The sequence below is a fragment of the Drosophila serrata genome, unplaced genomic scaffold (assembly GCF_035046125.1).
Source record: "Drosophila serrata isolate PLE 108 unplaced genomic scaffold, ASM3504612v1 contig_272, whole genome shotgun sequence".
In the NCBI taxonomy this organism is placed as follows: domain Eukaryota; kingdom Metazoa; phylum Arthropoda; class Insecta; order Diptera; family Drosophilidae; genus Drosophila; species Drosophila serrata.
In genome coordinates, this window is record NW_028257170.1 from 5,569,904 (window position 1) to 5,577,906 (window position 8,003).

The following is an 8,003-nucleotide window of genomic DNA, read 5'->3' on the forward strand; positions in this document are numbered from 1 at the left end:
CCGCGCAGGCCGCAGATAAATGAGCAGCCATTTTTTAACGGGCGGTGCCTAAATAACGGAAGCGCTTGGGACTTTCTGCAGATGTGCAGGCGGGGGAAATAAAGGGAAATTTATTGCTGATGGTAGGGAATTTCCCGCTGATTAGCTGCCACAGCTGTGCATAAATTCATGAATTTTCCGCCTTAGAAGCAGAGACTGCGCGTTGCTTGACTGCGGAAATTTCCCGCGACGCCATGCAGTTGGAAAATTCGAACTATCGGAGTGTCCCGAAGCTCCCGAAGTCCCCGAAAAAGCTCCCGAAAAGCTTGCAAATGCAACTTGGTAAGCTGCACCTAAATCTTACTATATAGTCGCCACAAAATGGCGACGCTGTCGCAATCGGAATGCTCCCGATAAATCAAAGTTCCTTGGGATCGAGAAATGTGGCTTTACAACAAATACGCACAGCATCAAGTGGAGGGGACCAGCAGCAGCGACGGAGCGGCCTTTCATCACAGGGAATTAATCAGAGCAGATGGAGCAGCGACAACCGAAAAATAACGACGCGGCATCTCCCAAAGAAAACCGCCGCAAGCCAGCGTTGCGTTATCTCCTCAATCTGAATGAATCGCCGCCACAGCAGCAGCAGCATCAGCATCATCGGGGCTCTTTAGTGCGTGTCCAGCGCGTCAACGGACCTTCGATTTGGGTGAGGATTGGAATTGGAATCGGGACTGGAACCTGGAAACGGCGACATGTATTCGGATGCATCCCATTTACAGAGTATCTGCAGGGAAAGAAAAAATAAGTTCCTAAAAGGTACTTTAAGGTTTGTTCTACAGGGAAGGTATGCTTGGAGCTCAGAATATATAGATTTCATGCTTTAAATATATGTTTTTGACAGTTTATTTTCATAAAAAGTATGGAGAGAATACATTAATATTCATTCTTCAGTGCAAGCCTATTTTGAGCAGAGAATATATATAAAATCAATATAAAACATATGGTTTTCATCCATTTAATATATAATTTTGACAGTTTAATTTCGTCTATAAACTCTACCAATTATTTTTCCCAAACTAAAATATATTTCTTCTTTGTCGTACAGGTATCTATTTCTTCAGTGTACTTGTCTGTATGCGCCTTAGCATCTGTACCCTCAATGGCGCTTGGAGGCGACAGCGGCAGCATCAGCGGAATGTCACTGTGGCAAGTATCTCAACAAGAGAACCTCTTTAGCGGCAACTACACACAATAATATATATACCCATTTCTTTATAAGGTGTACCCATCAAGGAGCATCCATCAAACGCGCGCCCCGTTCATGTCAAATTATAAATTCTCGAAAAAATTTAAATCTAATTTTGTCGCGGCCAGACCATTGCCGTATTCAAATACATAATGGATTTTACTTTTGGGCTGACAAGTACAAGCCCATTTAATCAATAATTAACGTAATCCATCAAGTACAAAGTGTCAAATGCACTCGCGAACCCATCAGGACTAAAAGGATTTCGGATTTAACCGAAAAGCGCATCGCCTCGCCTCGCCTCGGCGTTGACAAAAAAAAATCAAGTTGTCGCAAGGATACACGAAACAAATCCGCGCCCGTCACATCTGCATGTCGAAAAACCAGCAGAAAAAGGAGACCTCCTGGCCAAAACAACCCCCGAGTCTGAGCCTGAGCATCCGAGAGACTGACTTTAACCCCTCCTCTGCCTGCCGTCTGTCACTGTCGAGATATCAGGAGGACAGGGAAAGGATATTGGGAAGGGGAAACGAAGTGAGAATGGGCATTAAACTGAAACAGCAGAAAGCAGCAGCTTATCTAAGCCGAGAAGTCGACCCTGATCATTCTCCGGCCATATAGATAGCCCCTGTCCTGCGCTGCTCTCCAAATGGGTATCAAACTACGCGTTCAAATGTCCATTTTTCAATTTACCTGGTCAAGACCACTCCACATCCATGGCCACACCACTCCCCCGCCATAAATTGAATCTGAAATGATGGAGAGAGGGTACGGATACGGGCACGGGCACCGGTACGGGAAGTGAGCAAACAAACGGACAAACACCCACCGAATCGCTCTATAAATTAGCCCTTAGCCCAGCGACCGATGACCAGTTGTCCAGTTGGTTTAGCTGTCGGGCAAAAGACCGTGAAATTTTCCCAATATGCTGCGTTTTATTTGCGTTTCCCTCCACCGAAACGCCACTCATTCCGCCATTAACCATATAGAATTTACCATTTGACATTGCACTGGCCATAAGTTTATATACAGCAGAGGATGGAATAATAAGTATTAAGGTAAAGAAACGTATTTGAAACCACTTGAATTCATTTACAAATTTACCTGTTCTAGTAGTTTTTTAATAGAATTTGATGGGTATATAATACCACATTTTAATACAATTTGTTGGGTATATAATTCCATAAAATAATTCAAAAATGTAATGTTTTATAGCACTTTGAGATTTTTACAGGCATAAAACATTAACATTTTCTACAATTTTATATATATCTTCAAGTATCTTTGCTATCACTCTGACCTCTGCTGTGGCCATGCTGTGGGACCTTTTGGGAATGCTCGCATTTAAATGCCCCGCTTGACATATGAATAAATTATGCCCCTCATCCCCGCACGATCGATTCTTCGGCTAGTTAACATAATTTCAAAGACAAAGGCATCGCTCTACATATTATCCAGAAAGGGACAAGGACTGGGACTGGACAGCCGAGGGACAGTTGACAGTGGAGAAAATTTATATGCCACAATTTGTCAATTGTTGCAATTTCTCCTTGTGCACGCCTGCATCTATTTAGTTCCCAAAGAATAGCCATAAAGTGCCTCATAAATAATTGAAATGTTTGTTTGCATTTGTTGTGAGCCAGCTTGTCGTATTAAAGGTATCCGAATATCCGTTTTAAAGATCGAGGGGATACTGAAGTTGTACATTCAAAAGTAGTTTATTAATCATTATTGAAGGGTATCTTATTGCAATACTATTTGTACCCCATGTATTACATATTTGACTGGAGTTAAAGGATGTTCCTTTAGCTGCTAAGTAATCAAGGACTTAATACGCATCTTTGTTGCTCCCATCAAGAGTCCACCTTTAATATTTATTTATATAATAATTTATAACTCATTGACTTCTCTCTTCAGGCATATAATTCCCTGAATAAAAAAATGGCCTGGGGTAAGAGGAGCCTGCTCCGAACCAACTCACCCATCGAAGAGGAACTGGCCCGGTAACCCGAGTCCTTGTCACTGGTTGTACATAAGTAAATGAGCTTTAAAATAATTTAGCTATCTGCTGAGCACATGTGTTTGTTTGTTTTCCCTCTGCTCAGAGATACCAGTTACCAGTTCTTAATGCGAGTGCGGACAGAGAGATGTACCGGCTGACGTTTATGAAAAGCCATCGCAGCATCAAAGCCAATTAAGATACCGGCCTGGAGGCTCACTCTCGGCCTCGGGAATACGCGGCTAATTTCCGCGACAAAGCCGACAAACGATCCAGAGTCCAGGGCGAAGTCCAAAGAAGCGGCACTTTTGTCGCAAACACAGGCCGTAAAATTAAGAACTCTGATTGGTAACAAATGTTTTTGTTCATTCGAGTGATAAAAACGTAGCGAACCGAAAAGATATAAAAATCTCTTTAGTGTCTGGCCAGAGCGGCGATGATAAAATATTTAAATGAGCGCCGAAATGGGAAGGTTCTTGGATCGAATCGGTTCGGTTTGGATCGGATCGGATCGGACATTTGGGAAATCAGAGACCAAGAGCAAACCTTAATGGCCGCGTGCACGAACGGGGACTCGAACTGGGCCTCGGACTCGGTTTTGGCCCAAAGGCGAACAGGGCCCAAGGGCAAAGTGTGAAACATCGCCAATAGCATTCGACGATAACCAGTGTGTCCCGAGTAAGTCGGTCGCCTGTCATGATTAAAAGGAACTCCGGTGCCGGCTAGGATATTAAATTACAGCAATAACTGGCAAAGACAAGGGCCAAGAGTCAGGCAAAAGGCTTGCCGGTTTCCTTTTGGGTAAGGCAACGAGGGCCAAGCCCAGGTTGAAACTGAAGCAGAAACAGCAATACAAACAGCCACGACAAAATCATAAAAGGCATAAACAGTTGTAAAGACCCAAACCACAAAGGGCGTAGAATCAAAATTGAGCACTAAAATGTTATCGAGGACGGCACAGATTAACTAGCCTTTTTTTTTGTCTCCTGTGCTGTGTATCTCCAACTTCAAGCAGGTAGTTCGTTGCATCCGAAAGATACTCGTACTTGTGCGACATTACGATCATTACCCCGTGTAACAGATACCGATACGCAGGGAAAGGGCCCGGCAGACAGGTCGACCTGTCGTCGTGTAATCCCGTCCCTCCTGGCAAATATAACCATATATAGAAAAGATACTCCCTCCACTCTCTCACTCTCTGGGTAGTACAAGATCTCCCCCGCTGACCACGACGACCCACAGCCGAGCTATTGTCCAACAAAAATTGTCATTCACAACTGTCTCGCCGATAAGAAACAATTATCGGTCGGGTAGTCGGAGGACAGCGAAGGAGAAATCATATTGAATGGCGCCAGTTTCACAATGAATCTTCAGGCCAAACGACAAGTCCAGCGTTTAGATTTCGTCATGCCTCTTAAAAATGTAGGTTACATAAAACTATTTATGGGTTATGGGTCAGCGGCGACAATGGCTACCAGGAGATGGTACAAACGTGGGAATGAGATAAGAATACCGATCCTCTTAGTATATATAAAGTACTTAAGATTTGAGAATTGATTCTGTGGTCATTGAGGGACAGAAGTAAGTAACTTAGTCACAAAATATTCTCTTTACTTTCAGTAAAAATCAACCCAGCAGAAGTTTCTTTAATTAATAGTTTCCAAATAATACCAAGTAGCTAATAAAAGGTTCGATTAACTGCCACATCAGTTGTTTCACGTTAACACCACACACTTTTCCACCCCGAATTCCATTTCGGGGATACACATCCATTGATTGCGGGGAGTGTCCAAGACGCACTCATCCTAATGGCATCCCTTCAAGGAACATCATTTACTCCACGTGTCGGGGATTACATATTAACTATGCCACTGTTTTCATTTCAGGGGCGTGCCCCTGCAAACGCCTGTTGTTAATCTTTACCTTCTTGGCTTGACATATATATAACCATTCAGGAAAGTGTGTATACATAGTAATATTTAAGGATAGATGTCAACTTTTATTTGTATAGGAAATGTAAAATAATCCTGTTTTCAAAAATAAAACTCCTCTATTTCTCCTTCTTTTTAAGCATTCTATCAGCTCAATAATTAATGCTTTCTTGACTTAGTTCTAAAAGTTTAAAATGTCTTAGTTATTTGTATATTTAACTTTGATTTAAAAAAGAAATATACCTAAAAAAAGGAAAAAAAATTCAAGTATTTCAGAAATTCTTAAGGGCATCAGTCGGTCAAAAAGCTACTGATTGCAAGAAGAAAAATATGAAAATATCTTTCAGTTGTGTCTCTAAAGTGTTATGAGAACATACATACATTAAAAGATCTTTCAGAAAAAAACTGGCCTGCATGGATGGAGGCAATACAGATCCCCAATCCTCTTGCATTTCCTTCTCATATTCAAATTCAAATCGGCGCCGGCGCCACCTGCCATACCGTCGCTGTACTTTTGCACGATCCGCTGCCGTCGTGTAGTTGTTACCCCGTCATCCGGTTGCCTTGGCCCCCGATCTCGTCCAGAAACCGAGAATAAAGGCGATCGCCAACGAAGCCAACTACGAGGTGGCCGCGGCAGGAATTGCCAGAAACATTGTTCTCGTTAAACCGAATCATGTCCAAGTGCCCTTGGAGGTCGATCGTGGGCAAAGCTGAGCAGCGCTAAGCGATCCGATTGCGGGCCACACAGGAATCTCTGTCTTCGTCTCCGTTTCCGTCTCAGTCCTGATCCCAATCCCGATGCCAATTCCCCATCCAGATGATAGAGACAAACCCATGGCAGGGGGCTGTTTCATTGAGTATTTGCTGGCGGGCATCTAATGACATCGTAGTCCTAGACTCCTAGATATTGTTATCTCGTCCTGCAGAATCGTTGAGACAGCCCCGAGTCCGAAGTGAAACCGCAATGACCCCGATCGCCGCAGGAGCATTGTCTGATCCTCAGGCAAAATCGGATGAGCAGAGGCTTCGGAGGAGGAGTGTCTAATGCCGGACACCCCGCTGCGAGGCGAGCACACAGCCGCCTATAATTGAGTTATACATTCGACTGGCCAACTGACCCCTCGGCGATTTGGGTTCCTCCTCCTTCTCATCGGAGTCCTGCAGCTAAGAGGACAATGTTTTGACATAAATAAATGCCTGAATGACTTTAAGTGATGCCAGCTTACTTTGACTTTCTATGCGCCCCGAATTCGGTTTTTGCCATGATTTATGGAGCACGATTCAGCGACTGGTCAAGACATTACTTTCGTATATTTCGCATTAATGGGGGATCGGGGATCGAAGATAGGAATGGGGATGGTTATGGTTCCGATGCTAATTCGTACTCAGGTAGTGAGCGGAAAACAATAAATATATTCGCAGCCGGCTTGAAAGCGGGGGGAGATATTATGACATAAACCTCTTTATATATTTTAATATTTAGTATTGCTCCTTAACAAATTTCGGTATATGACTTTAAAGCTTGTGAATTTTATACATCGTTGTACGCAAAATGAAAATTTAAGCTTATAAATAAAACAAGCCGGTATTCAATCAATTCATTTATCAGATAATTTCTTTATAGTTTCATTAACAATCTGAGTTCCTTGTCGAATAAGAAATTCACGACATAATTAAAATAATGAACTTTCTAACTAAAAAAAGTGTAATGATGTTAAAACATTGACTTTTACAAATTAACCATTTTTTCCAAATAACAATACATTATTGTTATTATGTATCCTTATACGATATGCATTCGACTCTAAAAGAAATATGTAAAATCAGCCTAGAATCTAGAGATTGCGTTTATAACTTATAAATGTTTCTCAAAGTTTCCTTTTTTAATGAAAAAATTATGCATTAAAACACATTTTAGTGTTTGTGACCTAGGCATTGCTGATGTAAATAAATATGATGCAGAAGAAACCAAAATAAATGTAATTTAAGGCCTCTACATTATTAAATGCAACAATTTAAATATATCCTGCTTGAATGCAAACAAATAAACTCGATTTTATGCACACAAACACATAGAAAATAGATCTTGATTTGTGAATATGTTTCGCAGCAATAATTAAACGCATAAGTATGCTTCACAAATTGCATTTCCAAATATGGTGCATACTTTCGGGGTTGCGACTCAATTTCCGTTGTAAGTGGCGTATGCGTGATCGGTATTTCCGGTTCTCAATGTATTTCAGTAAATTCGATAAAATTATATAAAAATAATTTATGTAAGATTTATTTGTAAGTTATTTCTCATTCTAAAGATTTAAACTTTTTAGATTTAAAAGGGAGAATGTCAATGGTCCCCATAATAAACGCAAAGATTTATGATCATTTTAGTAATGCATTCTTGGATTTTTAATTGACCTCAAATGTGATTAACAGATGAAAATCTAAAAAGAGCAGAACGGTATGAACATTTTGGGATGATAAGAATCGCTTTATTTCGTAATATAATAATATTTGCTATTTTTACCTTGATTTATTAATTAAGTACAATACATATATATGTATGTACATTATCAATATAATACAAAATTATTAAACATAATGAAAGTGTTTTTCACAGTACCTCGACGACAGATTAAGGTTCAAGCATTCTCCATCAAGATTATCACTTCGTAAGATAAAACAAGATTTTAAGTAATATTAAGCGATTGGTTACTTTATTGGTGCCATAACAAATATTGGTGGATATTGGACCCAAAATAAGTTGATTGAGCTTAATAATAACATGCCTATCTTTTTCCCAGATTTAAATTTTCGGAAACATGTCAAAAACACTAACAAATCT

At 40.7% G+C, this 8,003-nt stretch overlaps 1 long non-coding RNA gene across 1 annotated transcript; it reads left to right on the forward strand.

Annotated features, from left to right (window-relative positions):
• The first annotated feature begins 1,093 nt into the window (after positions 1-1,093).
• On the forward strand, positions 1,094-7,552 carry LOC147643508 (uncharacterized). Its single transcript, XR_015271997.1, has 2 exons — positions 1,094-2,286; positions 2,508-7,552. It is a non-coding gene; the product is annotated as an uncharacterized LOC147643508 (long non-coding RNA).
• Positions 7,553-8,003: the final 451 nt, after the last annotated feature.